The sequence below is a fragment of the Gymnoscopelus braueri genome (assembly GCF_963280865.1).
Source record: "Gymnoscopelus braueri genome assembly, contig: SCAFFOLD_163, whole genome shotgun sequence".
NCBI classification, from domain to species: domain Eukaryota; kingdom Metazoa; phylum Chordata; class Actinopteri; order Myctophiformes; family Myctophidae; genus Gymnoscopelus; species Gymnoscopelus braueri.
The window spans coordinates 62,417-82,909 of NW_027660691.1; the positions used below are offsets into that span (position 1 = coordinate 62,417).

General features: G+C 40.5%; 1 long non-coding RNA gene across 2 annotated transcripts; it reads left to right on the forward strand.

Moving 5' to 3' along the window:
* The first annotated feature begins 235 nt into the window (after window positions 1-235).
* On the forward strand, window positions 236-18,891 carry LOC308081305. Of its 2 annotated transcripts, XR_013932822.1 has the most exons (4): window positions 236-347; window positions 8,471-8,607; window positions 8,894-8,991; window positions 18,668-18,891. It is a non-coding gene; the product is annotated as an uncharacterized lncRNA (long non-coding RNA). The 2 variants fall into 2 exon arrangements; XR_013932823.1 differs by lacking the exon at window positions 18,668-18,891 and having other exon boundaries at window positions 8,894-9,095.
* The last annotated feature ends 1,602 nt before the right edge of the window (window positions 18,892-20,493 follow it).

Here is a 20,493-nt window from a genome sequence, read left to right on the forward strand (position 1 = left end):
ACTTCCTGTTTACATTCCATACAAAAATGGCAGCAGGAGGCAGGAGGTCAGAGCATAGTTAGAACATTTAAATTTTCCATTCATGTCAGAGAGGACCATGAGACACACTGAGGAGGAGACTAGAGACACATTAAACGGTCAACACTGCAGACCTCCATGAATGAGTACAAATTGGACCCCTATAGAGCACCGAAGTCTGACGTCATTGACTCATCCTACCTGGGTCGCGGTTTCCCCCGTTCTGAATCCCCATAGACGTGTTATAATGTAATAACAAGAAGTGTGTTCCATAAATAAACTAATAACCCGGAGGTTTGACTCTTATGGATATGAAGCATCAACTGACGGTGAGAAAACATTAATGTTACTTCAGACAAAATGAGTTAAATTTTCTCCATAAACAGACTGTATGAAATATGAGTGACTGACTATCATAAACAATACAAAGCCTCATCGACAACAGCGCCGAGACACTTTGTTTATTTATGGATCATAATTCATATATGAGACGATTTGAAGACCCGATGTTATTCAGCAGTGTTCAGTCAGCAAATATAGCGGAGCAAATATAAGACTTCCGGTGGACGATCTCTTCAGAATAAGAGTACCCTCTAGAGTAAAAAGAAACCATTGAAAACCATTGAAAAACGGTTCATTTGCACATTAAAACTATAAATTAAGCATTTAAACGAAGCTATATATCACATATTATGTTTCTGTGTAACAAAAACGGATTTAAAACATTAATTATTTATCTAAATTGATAGATGCTGTTCAAAGGAGTGCATAGCCTATACAAATTGGACACTGGACAGGAGACGGTGCTTAGTGCCGGAACTTCTGAGGTACGCACGCGTTCGGGGAGACCCCCTCTACACAGCCACACTCTCCGCTAAGCGGCACTAAGGTGTAAAAAAAAGTGGCGGGCCGTCCAGTGAGGTCAAGGGTCAGAAAAGGGCCCTTTTCAGTGCATAGCCTATACAAATTGGACACTGGACAGGAGACGGTGCTTAGTGCCGGAACTTCTGAGGTACGCACGCGTTCGGGGAGACCCCCTCTACACAGCCACACTCTCCGCTAAGCGGCACTAAGGTGTAAAAAAAAGTGGCGGGCCGTCCAGTGAGGTCAAGGGTCAGAAAAGGGCCCTTTTCAGTGCATAGCCTATACAAATTGGACACTGGACAGGAGACGGTGCTTAGTGCCGGAACTTCTGAGGTACGCACGCGTTCGGGGAGACCCCCTCTACACAGCCACACTCTCCGCTAAGCGGCACTAAGGTGTAAAAAAAAGTGGCGGGCCGTCCAGTGAGGTCAAGGGTCAGAAAAGGGCCCTTTTCAGTGCATAGCCTATACAAATTGGACACTGGACAGGAGACGGTGCTTAGTGCCGGAACTTCTGAGGTACGCACGCGTTCGGGGAGACCCCCTCTACACAGCCACACTCTCCGCTAAGCGGCACTAAGGTGTAAAAAAAAGTGGCGGGCCGTCCAGTGAGGTCAAGGGTCAGAAAAGGGCCCTTTTCAGTGCATAGCCTATACAAATTGGACACTGGACAGGAGACGGTGCTTAGTGCCGGAACTTCTGAGGTACGCACGCGTTCGGGGAGACCCCCTCTACACAGCCACACTCTCCGCTAAGCGGCACTAAGGTGTAAAAAAAAGTGGCGGGCCGTCCAGTGAGGTCAAGGGTCAGAAAAGGGCCCTTTTCAGTGCATAGCCTATACAAATTGGACACTGGACAGGAGACGGTGCTTAGTGCCGGAACTTCTGAGGTACGCACGCGTTCGGGGAGACCCCCTCTACACAGCCACACTCTCCGCTAAGCGGCACTAAGGTGTAAAAAAAAGTGGCGGGCCGTCCAGTGAGGTCAAGGGTCAGAAAAGGGCCCTTTTCAGTGCATAGCCTATACAAATTGGACACTGGACAGGAGACGGTGCTTAGTGCCGGAACTTCTGAGGTACGCACGCGTTCGGGGAGACCCCCTCTACACAGCCACACTCTCCGCTAAGCGGCACTAAGGTGTAAAAAAAAGTGGCGGGCCGTCCAGTGAGGTCAAGGGTCAGAAAAGGGCCCTTTTCAGTGCATAGCCTATACAAATTGGACACTGGACAGGAGACGGTGCTTAGTGCCGGAACTTCTGAGGTACGCACGCGTTCGGGGAGACCCCCTCTACACAGCCACACTCTCCGCTAAGCGGCACTAAGGTGTAAAAAAAAGTGGCGGGCCGTCCAGTGAGGTCAAGGGTCAGAAAAGGGCCCTTTTCAGTGCATAGCCTATACAAATTGGACACTGGACAGGAGACGGTGCTTAGTGCCGGAACTTCTGAGGTACGCACGCGTTCGGGGAGACCCCCTCTACACAGCCACACTCTCCGCTAAGCGGCACTAAGGTGTAAAAAAAAGTGGCGGGCCGTCCAGTGAGGTCAAGGGTCAGAAAAGGGCCCTTTTCAGTGCATAGCCTATACAAATTGGACACTGGACAGGAGACGGTGCTTAGTGCCGGAACTTCTGAGGTACGCACGCGTTCGGGGAGACCCCCTCTACACAGCCACACTCTCCGCTAAGCGGCACTAAGGTGTAAAAAAAAGTGGCGGGCCGTCCAGTGAGGTCAAGGGTCAGAAAAGGGCCCTTTTCAGTGCATAGCCTATACAAATTGGACACTGGACAGGAGACGGTGCTTAGTGCCGGAACTTCTGAGGTACGCACGCGTTCGGGGAGACCCCCTCTACACAGCCACACTCTCCGCTAAGCGGCACTAAGGTGTAAAAAAAAGTGGCGGGCCGTCCAGTGAGGTCAAGGGTCAGAAAAGGGCCCTTTTCAGTGCATAGCCTATACAAATTGGACACTGGACAGGAGACGGTGCTTAGTGCCGGAACTTCTGAGGTACGCACGCGTTCGGGGAGACCCCCTCTACACAGCCACACTCTCCGCTAAGCGGCACTAAGGTGTAAAAAAAAGTGGCGGGCCGTCCAGTGAGGTCAAGGGTCAGAAAAGGGCCCTTTTCAGTGCATAGCCTATACAAATTGGACACTGGACAGGAGACGGTGCTTAGTGCCGGAACTTCTGAGGTACGCACGCGTTCGGGGAGACCCCCTCTACACAGCCACACTCTCCGCTAAGCGGCACTAAGGTGTAAAAAAAAGTGGCGGGCCGTCCAGTGAGGTCAAGGGTCAGAAAAGGGCCCTTTTCAGTGCATAGCCTATACAAATTGGACACTGGACAGGAGACGGTGCTTAGTGCCGGAACTTCTGAGGTACGCACGCGTTCGGGGAGACCCCCTCTACACAGCCACACTCTCCGCTAAGCGGCACTAAGGTGTAAAAAAAAGTGGCGGGCCGTCCAGTGAGGTCAAGGGTCAGAAAAGGGCCCTTTTCAGTGCATAGCCTATACAAATTGGACACTGGACAGGAGACGGTGCTTAGTGCCGGAACTTCTGAGGTACGCACGCGTTCGGGGAGACCCCCTCTACACAGCCACACTCTCCGCTAAGCGGCACTAAGGTGTAAAAAAAAGTGGCGGGCCGTCCAGTGAGGTCAAGGGTCAGAAAAGGGCCCTTTTCAGTGCATAGCCTATACAAATTGGACACTGGACAGGAGACGGTGCTTAGTGCCGGAACTTCTGAGGTACGCACGCGTTCGGGGAGACCCCCTCTACACAGCCACACTCTCCGCTAAGCGGCACTAAGGTGTAAAAAAAAGTGGCGGGCCGTCCAGTGAGGTCAAGGGTCAGAAAAGGGCCCTTTTCAGTGCATAGCCTATACAAATTGGACACTGGACAGGAGACGGTGCTTAGTGCCGGAACTTCTGAGGTACGCACGCGTTCGGGGAGACCCCCTCTACACAGCCACACTCTCCGCTAAGCGGCACTAAGGTGTAAAAAAAAGTGGCGGGCCGTCCAGTGAGGTCAAGGGTCAGAAAAGGGCCCTTTTCAGTGCATAGCCTATACAAATTGGACACTGGACAGGAGACGGTGCTTAGTGCCGGAACTTCTGAGGTACGCACGCGTTCGGGGAGACCCCCTCTACACAGCCACACTCTCCGCTAAGCGGCACTAAGGTGTAAAAAAAAGTGGCGGGCCGTCCAGTGAGGTCAAGGGTCAGAAAAGGGCCCTTTTCAGTGCATAGCCTATACAAATTGGACACTGGACAGGAGACGGTGCTTAGTGCCGGAACTTCTGAGGTACGCACGCGTTCGGGGAGACCCCCTCTACACAGCCACACTCTCCGCTAAGCGGCACTAAGGTGTAAAAAAAAGTGGCGGGCCGTCCAGTGAGGTCAAGGGTCAGAAAAGGGCCCTTTTCAGTGCATAGCCTATACAAATTGGACACTGGACAGGAGACGGTGCTTAGTGCCGGAACTTCTGAGGTACGCACGCGTTCGGGGAGACCCCCTCTACACAGCCACACTCTTGAGGCTCACATCAAACAGAACAGCTTTGGAAAACAAACAAGTGAAAATACCACAGCTGCTGCCGTCAGTTTGTTCTATGAAATTGGGACAACTGTGATAACACTCATATCTAAATGTAATACCCATACCTCTACCATACAATGCAAAGTACTGTAATGCTAAGTACCTTTGCAGTGGAAAAAATGCCTTAACCAGGTCTTGCTCATGCACACGTAGTGAATCCATTATCACAACATCTAATACTATAACATCACCATTCACTGTCTTTTTGGTGAAATCTACCGCGATGGCTCCCCAATGGGACTTATTTGCGTTGACGGGCAATATCACCAACTCGTAGTTCCACCAATTGCGTGATGCTCGTGGTACATCTGGGAGGACACTGATGTCATCACACCAAAAACTCTGTAACTGTTGGCTTACAAAAGTGCTGGGACAAATAAATGCATTTTTTTTTCTTTCAACACTCGAAAGCAAGAGCTTATGGCTCCCTGATCATCTCCTGAAGCACCTGCTAATTTATTCTGGATTTGATTATGGCTCGTTAATCAGTGGAGACAAAGACATTCCATTCCATTCAGAAGGGCCTTCTTCCACACACACACACACACACACACACATACACACACACACACACACACACACACACACACACACACACACACACACACACACACACACACTTATACACTGCTCAAAGAAATGTTTTCATGAACTGTACAGTACATACTGCTAACAAAAACTGCTCAAAGGAATTAAGGGATCAAAGTGTTCCCTTTATTTTTTTGAGCAGTGTAGGCCTATATATATATATATATATATATATATATATATATATATATATATATATATATATATATACATACACACACTTGAAATATATTAGTCATCTTTTGTTTTAAGAAACATATATATGTGCCCTAATTACTAATACCACATCACTAAGTAATGTTTTTCTTTATAATTTAACATTTTTACTTTGAAATGTAGTGACATTTAGTGAAAATGACCATTTCCATTTTAATGTGCTTAATTTTTTACACACACACACACGCACGCACGCACACACGCGCGCACACACACACACACACACACACACACACACACACACACACACACACACACACACACACACACACACACACACACACATATATATATATTATTTACTCTTTACCCAATGCTGCAAAGTTTGCCTAAAAAAAACCCTTACTTTACAACCTTCTAATCAGCTGTGACCTGCTCAAATCCCCTGCTCATTATAATCACAGACACGATACCGGCAGCATAATTAGAAATAACAGATTTTTTGTATATACATTTCAACAAAACATTTTAACATACTGTACAACAAGATCATTGATGCACTAACCTAACAATCAAATATTCACAACCTCTGTAGAAAATATAGGTTTAGTGTGTGGACTACAGTGGCTGGATTCAGACAAAACTGTTTTTTAACAACTGTAGTTGTTGCATTGACACACACACACACACACACACACACACACACACACACACACACACACACACACACACACACACACACACATATACATATACATATACATATACATATACATATACATATACATATACGTATACGTATATATATATATATACATATATATTATATTCAATGGTATTTGGGCTTTGTGCTCTAAAGAAATTGAGGGGAAAAAACACCATGCCATGACAAACACACACACACACACACACACACACACACACACACACACACACACACACACACACACACACACACACACACACACACACACACACACACACACACACACACACACACACACACACACACTGTATTGTATTGTTAAATATGTTTATAAACCCCCCACATGTTACACCTGTACAAGCTACTATTATTATTTATAGAAAGGGGATTGCCATCTTTGGCATTCCAATTTAAATCTGAAACCTGTTTACAGTCTAATCACAGTGGTTAAACATGGGTGTATGGAAAATGTGCTAAGTGCCCATTGAATGTGGATCAAAGGCCAATTTCAATAACGACCTGTTAGGGCGTAGGCTAATTCTTATAAATACATCCATCAATGCAGTGGTGGAAAAAGTACTAAAATGTTTTACTTAAGTAAAAGTATCAATACTGCAATGTAGAAATACTCTGCAAAAGTAAAAGTCCTGAATTCTAAATGTAATTAAGTAAAAGTACTGGTATCAAAATGTAATTAAATATACAAATATTTGCTTGTAGATCGGCTATTTTCAAATTGCCAAAGTTTAAATAGGGCTGAAGTGGTCTTGTATAAATATAAAAATCTTTTGCTTGTAGATCGGCTATTTTCAAATTTCCAAAGTTTAAATAGGGCTGAAGTGGTCTTGTAATTATAATCAAAAATATACAAAGTAACAAGTAACTAGTATAATATCTGCCTCTGAAATGTAGTGGAGTAGTACTTAGTTACTTTCCACCACTGTATACGTGTATTTTTCAAAATGCATAGTACAGTAATTGATTACATGTACTTAGTTACTTTCCACCACTGTATAAATGTCTTTTTCGAAATGCATGTATGTCTTTCATAAAACATTAAATGCGATGCTCTTACTTTGAAGGCAACCGGAAACCTTATATTTGCTAGCTCAGAAACCGGATGTGTTATATTTGCTACCGGAACGGAGCTATGTTATTCTCTCTAGAGAAATGACTTCCACGACCCAGAGGATGAGCCAGTGACGTCAGGACTTCTGTACTCTATGATGACAAGCCAATGGCTTTCTTGGGTTTTTTAATTCCTATTAGCCATAGTGGTGGAAAAAGTCCTGAAATGTTTTACTTAAGTAAAAGTATCAATACTGCAATGTAGAAATACTCTGTTACAAGTAAAAGTCTGTGTAATCAAAATGTACTTGAGTAAAAGTACAAAAGTATTGGCATCAAAATATACTTAAAGTACCAAAAGTAAAAGTACTCTATTATGCAGTTTCACAAGTTATCATGTCTCTAAAATGTGTAAAAATCTCTTGAAAATAGCCAAAGTTTAAATACTGAAGTGGTTAATGTATATGTGTTGTAATAATTCAAGTAACTCGTAACTAAAGTTTTCAAATAATTGTAGTGAAGTAAAAGTACAATATTTGTCTCTTGAGATGTAGTGGAGTATAGATGTAAAAGTATTGGAAATACTCAAGTAAAGTACAAATACCTCAAAATTGTACTTAAGTACATAACTCAAGTACATGTACTTAGTTACTTTCCACCACCGCTATAGCTGACCTTGTATTGAACTGTACCTTCATGTGCTTTTTTCTGCAAACTTCTAATAAAGTATTCAATCAATCAATCAATCAATCAATCAATCAATGAAAAACGCGACGCAGGATGAATCAGAGGATCATCCACACATCATTAAGGTTACGTTAGCTTAGTATTCCATGCTGTATCAGTGTACCAGTCTGTTTGCCATGCTGTAGCTCAGGGGTCGTCAACAGGGGGTCCGGGACCCCTAGTGGGTCCTCAGAGCTACTACAGGGGGTCCGCCAAATCTTTGTGTGATAGGATTTAGTTTATTTTTTTGCATTAACCACTTGAACCCTAGCATCCCTAATCTGAAGGGAACATTAACCCAAATAGCAGATCTACAAGCTCACAACGGCTGTTTTTGGCAAAGAGGTTTGGTGTGTGTGTGTGTGTGTGTGTGTGTGTGTGTGGGGGGGGGGGGGGGGGGCTGAAATGAAGAAAAAAACTGAATTTACACACTGATGATTGTATGAAATCTATGAACATTTTTACTCTGCAACACAATTGTATGCAATGTAGTGGTGGGGGTCCCTGCTTCATCTCTCTCTCAGTGAGGGGGTCCCTGCTTCATCTCTCTCTCAGCGAGGGGGTCCCTGCTTCATCTCTCTCTCAGCGAGGGGGTCCCTGCTTCATCTCTCTCTCAGCGAGGGGGTCCCTGCTTCATCTCTCTCTCAATATATAGGACCTCAATGGAAACAAGTTGTGTTCTCCTTTTAGACTAAGTGTTTGACTGTACTGTGATGTTTGTATTTATGTCTAATAAAATATTCATTCAATCAATCAAGGCTAAGCTCCAGCAGCTCTGCATACTGTGGGTCTTTGGTAGATGCTCTTCAGGCAGGACTGGAAAGGTGTTTTGGATGCTTGGTGATCCAGAGGTTCAGGACCTGCTGGACACGTGATGAAGACATCCTATAACATGGTAAATGCTGCTGATGCTCTTTACTTTATTGATGATGAGGACATTTTGTCATTTGAAGTGTCCATAATGTACTGAGATATTGTTTCTGTCAATGTAAGTCATGTTTACTTGTGAAAACTAAATGACAACCTTTACTAATCCTCATGTGTATGAAAAGTCATTTAGCAAAACATTTCAGCATTAAAATGTCTAATTCCATGATGTATTGTTTTTATCTAGGTATTAAAACAGTGTTTATTGGGGAAAAGCTTAAATCCTTTGGTTTTGTGGTTTTGTTATTCCATAGGCCTCGACTACATCCAAAGCCATCTGAAGGATCAACCCACGGTGCATTCAGGTCCCAGTCTTCAGATGAGGATGACTTCTTCTCCACCATCAAGCAGGGTAAATAATGCACATGAAAACACAAGCAGCTGCAGTCCTACCTGACCGGTCCAGATGATACCATGAACGTCCTCTAGTCTTTACATCAGTGTGACACCTGGCTCTCAAGCTCAACACACTGGATTCATTGATTGATTGATTGATTGATTGAATACTTTATTTATGCAGATAAAAAGCCCATGAAAGTACAGTTTAAATTAATTAATACATTTAATGTAATTAATTAATTACATTAATTAAATTAATAAATTAAAGTTTAAATGGGAATGAAAAGCCCATGAAAGCCTAATGGCTTGTTTCTAATGGGGTCCATGTACTCAATTCATAGTGAAAACACCACTACCTGCCTCAGCTGCGTGTGAGAGGCTTCTTAACACCACATTTTCTGCCCGAAACTGTGTGTGTGTGTGTGTGTGTGTGTGTGTGTGTGTGTGTGTGTGTGTGTGTGTGTGTGTGTGTGTGTGTGTGTGTGTGTGTGTGTGTGTGTGTGTGTGTGTGTGTGTGTGTGTGTGTGTGTGTGTGTGTGTGTGTGTGTGTTCAGAAAGTGTCTCAATACTATTTCATTCATTTCATTGAGCAGCTAGCATGGCTCTAGAGTAACCTCATGTGTTATGTGATACTGTAAGTAAGTACATTTTATTTATATAGCACTTCTCACAGAGAGGACTCACAAAGTGCTTCACATACAGAGAGATTAAAAACAAAACGAGGTATTAAAGCAGGTAGAACAGAAGAAGCTGTACAATTCATCTCAATCAGGACAGCAAATAACACAAAGGTGTAAATAACATCATGTAACATGTGTAAAAGCTTGTTGAAATAGCAGCGTTTTAAGGTTGTTCTTAAACATGTCCACAGAGGCTGTAGTTCTCCAGACATGTGGAAGAGCGTTCTAAAGCCTGGGAGCTACAGCCTGAAAGGCTCTGTCTCCTTTAGTTCTTAGATTAGTGTGTGAACTGTTACCAGACCCTGTTCAGCAGACCTTAGGGCCCTCCCTGGTACATAACGTGGGACCAGGTCGGTTAGGTATTCTGGGGGCTGGGCCTGACCATGCAGAGCTCTATAGGTCAGGTTTATCTTGAGCTCTGGCCTGTATCAGTTATTCTCTTGTTTTGTTTGGCAATTGTCTGGCATTTTGACTGGTTTTCTGACTATTAGTGTTCCATATGTAGCAGGATGGGCGTTGGTTCCCATTCTACCCACGGCCCATCCTCCGCCCACTCATCAGTGGACTGATTGACAACAGTATTAAAGCAACGCACCTATAAACACAGTTAGCTGTCTGTCTCTCCACACGGTCTATTATCAGTCCAGGCTGGCCTGTGGGGCTCGCCTGTGTTGTCGTCGCGCATCAGCGCAGGTATGTCTCTCCATCTTGCTGTTTATGCCCTTTGCTTTATGCTGCGTGGTACATGGTCGTGAACTTGACCATGACCGTTTGTTGCCCTCTGTAGCCCCGGTGCATGTCTCCCACCTACTGGTGTTTCGCTCCGGACGTGCGGTGCTGCTTCACGCTGCACAAAGGGTACGTTGGTGGTCCTCCTTCTCCGCAGTATAGCAAGTTAATTTCATGTCAGGCAGGCACTATAATAACATGGCCCTTTATTATTACTACAGTTTCTCCTACCGGTGTTCGCCGCTGCAGGCAGGCCATTGTGGCTTCCGCCTTTTGCTGCACCGCGGTATGTGACTGTTTGTCTCTCTCTGCTCCTGTCTTAATGAATATTAGTATTATAAATGGTAGAATGACACAGCCGTTTGTCGTTTCAGGCACCGTGATACCAAACTGCTGCTTTGCTGTTTTTGAATTCCCCACGCATTAACAACGCTCTCTCACTGATGCTCCACTTGAGGTTCCCCTCCCTTGCCCCCGTTCCTAAACGGCTAGTGGTCGGGTGTCGTGGAGCAACGGTGTGGTTCAGCCGAGCTTATGCCCATATACGGGTTCACGTACTCGTTCCTGACGCATCGGTCCACAACCTCAGGCTCCCAGCCAGCCTCCTTGCTTATTCCTTTGGTTTATTTAGTATTGTTTAGTTTGTGTTATTGCTTATTTTGTTTGGTTTATTTTGGGGAGACTAGGCCGACAGACGGCATTATTATAATATATAAGATAATATATATATATATATATATATATATATATATATATATATATATATATATATATATATATATATATATATATATATATTATATATATATATATCACCTAATACAAGTTGAATGTTAAATGCATCTATTTGTCCAGCACTGGCCCTATAGGCAAATAGGTTTTATTATTATGTGCATTGCTCCCTTGTTTTTAGCCTATTAAATGTTTGCTTTTATTATTGATGATATTATAGTCATAGTTACAATAAAGCTTTTTGTACTTTTGTCTAAACACGGTTTCTGCCTTTTTATAATCAATGGTACAACGAACTTGTGTGAGGAGTAATCTATGTTCAGGTGGTTGGTTTACATTATAATTATTTCCTGGGGTGCAACTCCCCAGGTGGCGTAGTTGGCTATATTATATATTAATGCATACCGCCCTGCTACACATACACCTTCAGGACACCTGTAATAGAGTACGCTCTTAGAGCTGACGTTGTTTTGCTTTTTTCCAAGAGACTATTATGACATTATTATGTGGAGGGATTCTAGTGGCGATCTCCCTATTATTTAGACCCTGTTCAAACAAAAAACACTTCATGTCCTATACTGTAGCATGTCACTGTGTTCCCCCTTTTTCCAGTACCTGTTATATTTATAATTAAATGCATTAATCTTGGGATACTTTTAAATGTATATTTGTATATTTGTATATTGCTATTTTGGATGGTGGGATGGGTGCACACTGTTTATATCTAGATATATTGTTTACTTTATGCAAAGCCAACCTCCTGTTGAGTTGACTGTGACCTCACTTACCCTATTGGGGTGAGCCTATCAGTGTGTAGATGTACCCTAGATATAAACATGTGTGTTCCCTTTTCCACTGTATCTGTATTCTGTCCTGATGAAGGTCTGAACAGGCCCAAACGATGACAAACGCAATAAATACAAAGCAGAGCTTTTTGCAGTAACGTTTAAAATGCACTTTATTATTGTCTACAGAATGCACAGCCCTATATGTCACTTTATTATTTACTGTATCTCCTTTTTAGGAGAGGAGTTTACTACAAATGAAGTATGTTTTTGTTCAATTCAATTCAATCTTTATTTCAGACTCAGGGTCCATATAGCAAAACATGACAATCACACAGTAAAAGCAATAAAAAAATAAAAAGAAATAAAAAAACACATAAAAACAGTCCAACTACAGCTTTTCAAAGTCCGTAGAGGCTGTTACGCCAATGTCTCCATATCGTGGAAGAACTATCGTGTTCATGTACTTATGTTGAACGTTTGAGCTTCACTGTGCAGTGTTCACTTTTATCTGCTTGAAGTAAGTTTCTCTATGACTAGAATGCACAGCCATACGTCACTTTACTGCATCTCCTTTAGGACACAATAGTTTAATTACTAAACATTATGTGTTTTTGTTTCTGTACTTCAGTTTAACGTTTGAGCTTCACTGCACAGTGTTCACTGCACAGTGAACACTGCACAGTGTTCACATGTGCGTCTACTTGAAGTGTAAAGTTTCTCCACAATGACTGTTTGACTGCTGATTAAAACGATTGATTTCAAGAGGTGGGTCTACTTACATGATTCGTCACATCACAGTTTGGAAACCAATGTGTGTTTGGTGAGGATCTTTTCCTTCAAATTATATGACGTATGAGGTTACAGTTGGCTTTGCACATTCGGTTAAAATACTTTTTACTTTTACTCTACATTTCAGAGCCTGTATTTTTTACTTTTAGTTGAGTGATTATTGGAATGAGTACTTCTACTTTTACAAAGTCGTTTTTACACACAAGTAATTGTACTTCTACTCAAGTACAGAATGTCAGTACTTTTCCCATCTCTGCAGAGGACTGATGGGTCCTTGAAATAGAAATGATAAAACTCCCTGTAGGCTGCAGTCGCTCATTATAACCAGCAGGTGTCATCAGAAAACCATTTCATAGACTGATAGACTTTTTAGACATCTGAAGATATCTGAACTATCATCAAAAGTATACTCACAGTATCTAATGTAAAAGTACTCTTTGTGCAGAATGGTTCATTAAAAAAATTAAATGATTGTATTGTAATTAGTAATGAGTTAATGTGTTCATTGTATTTAAAGGGACAAATGTCATGTCAGTGGCTCTGAAGATGAAGAACTATTTCTGTTTGACATGTAGCAGTGAAAAGTCTCCTACGTAGTTATTGTAGAGTCAATATCATATATACACATATATACACACTACCTTTTTATTCTTCGTCTCATAATGTACTCTATAGAACAAATACAATAGACAGTGTGTTGTTTTTATACAGTTTACAAGTCATCAACACGCTGGAAATGTTGTAGCTGTTGATAATAATAATAATAATAATAATAATAATAAGTTGGGACACCTGTAGGATTTTTTTGCATCGACTTTCAACTTCAGTGCTTCTCAAACTTTATTATTATGACATTACAAAATTATTATGTATTTAGGTTAAATAAATTAATATGTATTTATATAAATTAATATGTATGTATATAAATTAAAGGTAGGGTAAGTGATTTGCTTTGGTTAAGATAAGTGTTAAATAGCTCTATATTGTGATAGTACTCATTGCTATAGAGTGTTTGTTCAGTAAAAGGAGTCTCCATGTCTCTACAGCTCTTTATTAAACAGAAAATACATTTTCAGTGCTCTCTCCTGATTGGCTTAAATGTTGTCACCTTCCTGAAAATGTACTATATTCTGTTTACTAAAGAGCTGGAGAGACCCCTGTGACTTTAATATGTATTTATATATGTATTTATATAAATTATTATCTATTTTCATAAAATAATATGTATTCTAACTATTTCCCCCATCTTTTTCGACCAACTCTCATTGGAGTCTTAAAGAATAGGTCATCTGCTATAGAAGATGCAACTGTTATTCAGTTTTTCTGCAACCAGTTCTTTGTGATAGTTGCCAGTAGGATCTTAATCAGATATGAATCATCCTGACTCAGTCCATCTGGGATTTGTCCCAAAGATACAAGGATACAAATGTAGCTGATACTGAAACCCAGAATGTTTTAAATAAGTGTTGATACTTCCTCCCAGAAAGGTTGAATTACAGGCAGAGTTCATGGTGGACATTTTTGTCAAAATTATATTGTTGCCATGGTGATACAAATCTGAGCAGAAACAGACCTGTATACTAAAGCTGTGGTCCTCAAAGTGGGTTGAGGGACCTTCGGCGTCCTTGAAGGTGGTCCAAATGGAACAATACAGGTCTGTAACTCTGACCCAGCTACCCCCCTCCCCCCCTCCCCTCCTCCTAAAACTGTCTATTGTACATATTTTCTTGTTTTTCATACCAGTAACCTGTAAGCTGGTTGTATGGCGTTCTGCATAGTAGTATATATTTGTATGTCTTAAATGTCATCATGATTTCAGTGCACAGGGATCTCATTTTAAATAAGCCAAGTGCTTATGAGCGATCCAGTTTAGAGGACCCTGTATTGTGAATTGTACTTTCATGTACTTTTACCATGTATTTCTAAATAAAGTATTCAATCAATCAATCAAAGCTAAACATGCTAACATACAAGTAGAATCTAAATCAGTTTAACCACTTTAACTTTATATACATCATGTATATAAGGTTACATTTGAAAAAGAAAACAAAAACAATAATAGTTAAAATGGGGATATTGACAGTTTCGAAAATGTATGTCAGGCATATGGATTGGCTAGGCAGGACCTTTATAGATATTTACAGTTAAGGGATTATTATTTTTTGCAAAAAGATAAAAGAGTCTAATCCAGGGGCCACACCAATTATTAATATATTTACTGATGCTTATAACTCAGGAAGTAATAGAGGTCTTGTAAGTAAGCTATATAATAGAATTGTATCATTGAATAAGGACTCCACAATATATGAAACAACGATGGGAAAAAGAGCTGGACGTTTATATAAGTGAAGACGTGTGGAAAACACAATCCATGTCCACTAATTCTCTGACCTGGAGAGACTTTAGTTGGAAAAAACAGATCTGCTTCTTTATCACTCCCAAACAGAAGTCTATTATTATTTTGATCATAAGACCTAACACCAATTAAATGATTGAATGTCAGTCTCCAGGTTTTCTTCATATTATGTTACATAATACATAATTTATGTATGACACTGATTTACTATGACTGTATCTGTATGGCACATAGTACATAAAAACAATGGAATGTACTTTATTTTTGACTTAATGTGTTCATTGTATTTACTCGTTACATTTTAACACAAGTATCTGTATTTTCCACTCCGTACATTTTCAAAACAGGCTCGTTACTGTAATTTTAATGCATTAAAATGATTTAAAATAATATTAATATATATCTTTTTCGACCAGAATAGCTGGTTCCAGGCTCCGCCAATCGTATGAAGCATTACTCGCGGTCCCCTACATCCCAGCTTGTGATTGGCTCTCTGTCAATGTTGTGAAATGTCATTGGCTGTAAACCCGGAAACACAGACCACCACCAAAGATTGTTAATTTATGAAGATCCACCATCCCGACTGGAGCCACTAGAGGCGACATGGTACATAAACCCTACACATGGTCTCCTAGTGGGCGCCGGCGTCTGACGGCAAATCTCGCGAACGTCTAATGTTTCTCTGTTTACTGGTGCTAGATCCCGCGAGAGTGTGTTGCTGGGACAGAGACATGTCGATAATAAGGTAGATTTTCTCCTGATTCAGTCTCTCTGAAAAAATACATTTTAGTGTGAAAAATGTTGTACATATTATGTGTCTTGTGACGATCTGGTCCAATATTTAGTTCAGTGACCATGGAGCTATAGAATGGTTTAGAAGCTGTAATAATAATAATAATAATAATAATAATAATAATAATAATAATAATAATAAAGAATGGTTTAGAAGCTGTAATAATAATAATAATAATAATAATAATAATAAAGAATGGTTCAGAAGCTGTAATAATAATAATAATAATAATAATAATAATAATAAAGAATGGTTCAGAAGCTGTAATAATAATAATAATAATAATAATAATAATAATAATAATAAAGAATGGTTCAGAAGCTGTAATAATAATAATAATAATAATAATAATAATAATAAAGAATGGTTCAGAAGCTGTAATAATAATAATAATAATAATAATAATAATAATAATAATAATAATAATAAAGAATGGTTCAGAAGCTGTAATAATAATAATAATAATAATAATAATAATAATAAAGAATGGTTCAGAAGCTGTGTTCACGTTCACTCTCCCATTAGCTTTAGAATGAATAGACTCCAACATGCTTCCGGTCTGTTAAAAAAGCGTCCCGCCCACTTCACACAGAAACAGGAAGTAAACTGGAGATGGTGGGTCTTTATTTCCCTAAACCTATGTGACGCATCCTACTGGGTCGCGGTTCTCCGTTCTGAATCCCCATAGACGTGTTATAATGTAATAACAAGAAGTGTGTTCCATAAATAAACTAATAACCCGGAGGTTTGACTCTTATGGATATGAAGCATCAACTGACGGTGAGAAAACATTAATGTTACTTCAGACAAAATGAGTTAAATTTTCTCCATAAACAGACTGTATGAAATATGAGTGACTGACTATCATAAACAATACAAAGCCTCATCGACAACAGCGCCGAGACACTTTGTTTATTTATGGATCATAATTCATATATGAGACGATTTGAAGACCCGATGTTATTCTCTCTAGAGAAATGACTTCCACGACCCAGAGGATGAGCCAGTGACGTCAGGACTTCTGTACTCTATGATGACAAGCCAATGGCTTTCTTGGGTTTTTTAATTCCTATTAGCCATAGTGGTGGAAAAAGTACTGAAATGTTTTACTTAAGTAAAAGTATCAATACTGCAATGTAGAAATACTCTGTTACAAGGAAAAGTCTGTAATCAAAATGTAATTGAGTAAAAGTACAAAAGTATTGGCATCAAAATATACTTAAAGTACCAAAAGTAAAAGTACTCTATTATGCAGTTTCACAAGTTATCATGTCTCTAAAATGTATAAAAATCTCTTGAAAATAGACAAAGTTTAAATACTGAAGTGGTTAATGTATATGTGTTGTAATAATTCAAGTAACTCGTAACTAAAGTTTTCAAATAATTGTAGTGAAGTAAAAGTACAATATTTGCCTCTTGACATGTAGTGGAGTATAGATGTAAAAGTATTGGAAATACTCAAGTAAAGTACAAATACCTCAAAATTGTACTTAAGTGCATAACTCAAGTACATGTACTTCGTTACTTTCCACCACCGCTATGGCTGACCTTGTATTGAACTGTACCTTCATGTGCTTTTTTCTGATAACTTCTAATAAAGTATTCAATCAATCAATCAATCAATCAATCAATCAATCAATCAAAAACGCTATGCAGGATGAATCAGAGGATCATCCACACATCATTAAGGTTACGTTAGCTTAGTATTCCATGCTGTATCAGTGTACCAGTCTGTTTGCCATGCTGTAGCTCAGGGGTCGTCAACAGGGGGTCCGGGACCCCTAGTGGGTCCTCAGAGCTACTACAGGGGGTCCGCCAAATCTTTGTGTGATAGGATTTAGTTTTTTTTTTTATTGCATTAACCACTTGAACCCTAGCATCCCTATTCTGAAGGGAACATTAACCCAAATAGCAGATCTACAAGCTCACAACGGCTGTTTTTGGCAAAGAGGTTTGGTGTGTGTGTGTGTGTGTGTGTGTGTGTGTGTGAAATGAAGAAAAAAAACTGAATTTACACACTGATGATTGTATGAAATCTATGAACATTTTTACTCTGCAACACAATTGTATGCAATGTAGTGGTGGGGGTCCCTGCTTCATCTCTCTCTCAGCGAGGGGGTCCCTGCTTCATCTCTCTCTCAGCGAGGGGGTCCCTGCTTCATCTCTCTCTCAGCGAGGGGGTCCCTGCTTCATCTCTCTCTCAGCGAGGGGGTCCCTGCTTCATCTCTCTCTCAGCGAGGGGGTCCCTGCTTCATCTCTCTCTCAGCGAGGGGGTCCCTGCTTCATCTCTCTCTCAATATATAGGACCTCAATGGAAACAAGTTGTGTTCTCCTTCTAGACTAAGTGTTTGACTGTACTGTGATGTTTGTATTTATGTCTAATAAAATATTCAATCAACCAATCAAGGCTAAGCTCCAGCAGCTCTGCATACCGTGGGTCTTTGGTAGATGCTCTTCAGGCAGGACTGGAAAGGTGTTTTGGATGCTTGGTGATCCAGAGGTTCAGGACCTGCTGGACACGTGATGAAGACATCCTATAACATGGTAAATGCTGCTGATGCTCTTTACTTTATTGATGATGAGGACATTTTGTCATTTGAAGTGTCCATAATGTACTGAGATATTGTTTCTGTCAATGTAAGTCATGTTTACTTGTGAAAACTAAATGACAACCTTTACTAATCCTCATGTGTATGAAAAGTCATTTAGCAAAACATTTCAGCATTAAAATATCTAATTCCATGATGTATTGTTTTTATCTAGGTATTAAAACAGTGTTTTTTGGGGAAAAGCTTAAATCCTTTGGTTTTGTTATTCCATAGGCCTCGACTACATCCAAAGCCATCTGAAGGATCAACCCACGGTGCATTCAGGTCCCAGTCTTCAGATGAGGATGACTTCTTCTCCACCATCAAGCAGGGTAAATAATGCACATGAAAACACAAGCAGCTGCAGTCCTACCTGACCGGTCCAGATGATACCATGAACGTCCTCTAGTCTTTACATCAGTGTGACACCTGTCTCTCAAGCTCAACACACTGGATTGATTGATTGATTGAATACTTTATTTATGCAGAAAAAAAGCCCATGAAAGTACAGTTTAAATACAAGGTCAACTCAATGGGAATGAAAAGCCCATGAAAGCCTAATGGCTTGTTTCTAATGAGGTCCATGTATTTACATAGCACAGCAAAATCTTGAATCTTCAATACAGTTTGTGTCTTCAATGCCAAGTTAATACTATTCTGTAATAGATATTGATTGATTGATTGATGTAGTTTATTTAGAAAGACATGAGAATAGTACATGACAGTACATAACAGTACATGGAAGTACAAATTCACAATACAAGGTCTACTAAACTGGAAACCCTCATTAAGCACTGAGCTTGTTTAAGATGAGAACCCCATGCACACAAATCATGATGAAATATAAGAGGCAGGCAGATATACACACTACTATACAGAATGTCATACAATCAGCTTTCAGGTTACTGGTATGACGAGAGAAAAAAAATATATATATATATATATATATACAAAAGAGGAAAATGAAGGAGGGGGGGGTAGGGGGGGGGTAGGTTAAGACTTAGACAGGGGCCATTTTTGAATTGCAGCCTCCTGAAGGTGTATCTTTAGGGCAGTTTTGAAAGTGAGTAGGGTTTTACACTCCTTTACTCCTTTTGGTAGGGCATTCCACATTTTTGATGAATAGCATGAGAACGAGTTCATACCCTTAGTTGAGCCAAATCTGGGTTGAACATGATCCGTGGAGCTGCCTCTGGTGTTATGATCATGGACTGCATTAACATTTTGGAAGTATTTTGACAAATACAGGGGGATCCCAATGTTGTGGTGTATCTTGAAGACCAGGCCCATAGCAAGTTGCTGTACTCTGTCCTCAACCCTAAGCCATCCAATCCTAGCAAAATGAGCAGGGGTTAGATGGGTTCTGTGATTGAGGCCAAGAAGTAGCCTTACAAGTTTGTTTTGGGATGTTTGGAGCCTTGTTTTTAAGGCCTTGGAGGTGTTGTGATACCATGAAGTGCATGCATAATCATAATGAGGAATGCTCGCTGTTAACACTGCTATTATATCTGATAAGCCTAACCAGCATTTATGTATAACAATCCTTGCACTTCTATGGTAATATATATTTTAAAAAATTCATCCAAGGCTAAAAGCAGCTCTGAAGTGGTTGAGTTACAGGGTGATTAACATTAGAAACAGTAGAAAATCAGTACAAAGCATATTGTAAGTGTACTCAGTGTTACTGTGAAACTGGGCCTGAGTGGGCCTGGCCGAGTTTGTGCGGGCAGAAACGTGCGCAATTTTTTTACATTAATTAATTATACGCGCATGCGTGCCGTGCATGTGGGAGGAACTGGGGGGGAATTGTTATAGTATACCCTCCAAAAAAATCTAGAACACACCACTGTCTCTAAGTTTGTAGTAATCATTGTAATAATAAACTGATCACTGGTTAGTTATGAGGTGCACGGTGCAGAAGGGCTGGTGGAGATGGAGAGAACCTGAAGCTGATAAATGGATGAGCAGAGGAGAAGATAGACAGATGAAACAGGAGGTGCACAGGGATTGGAAAGGAGAAGATGGGTGGAAAATAAGAGGAAGAAAGGTGATGGGGTAAC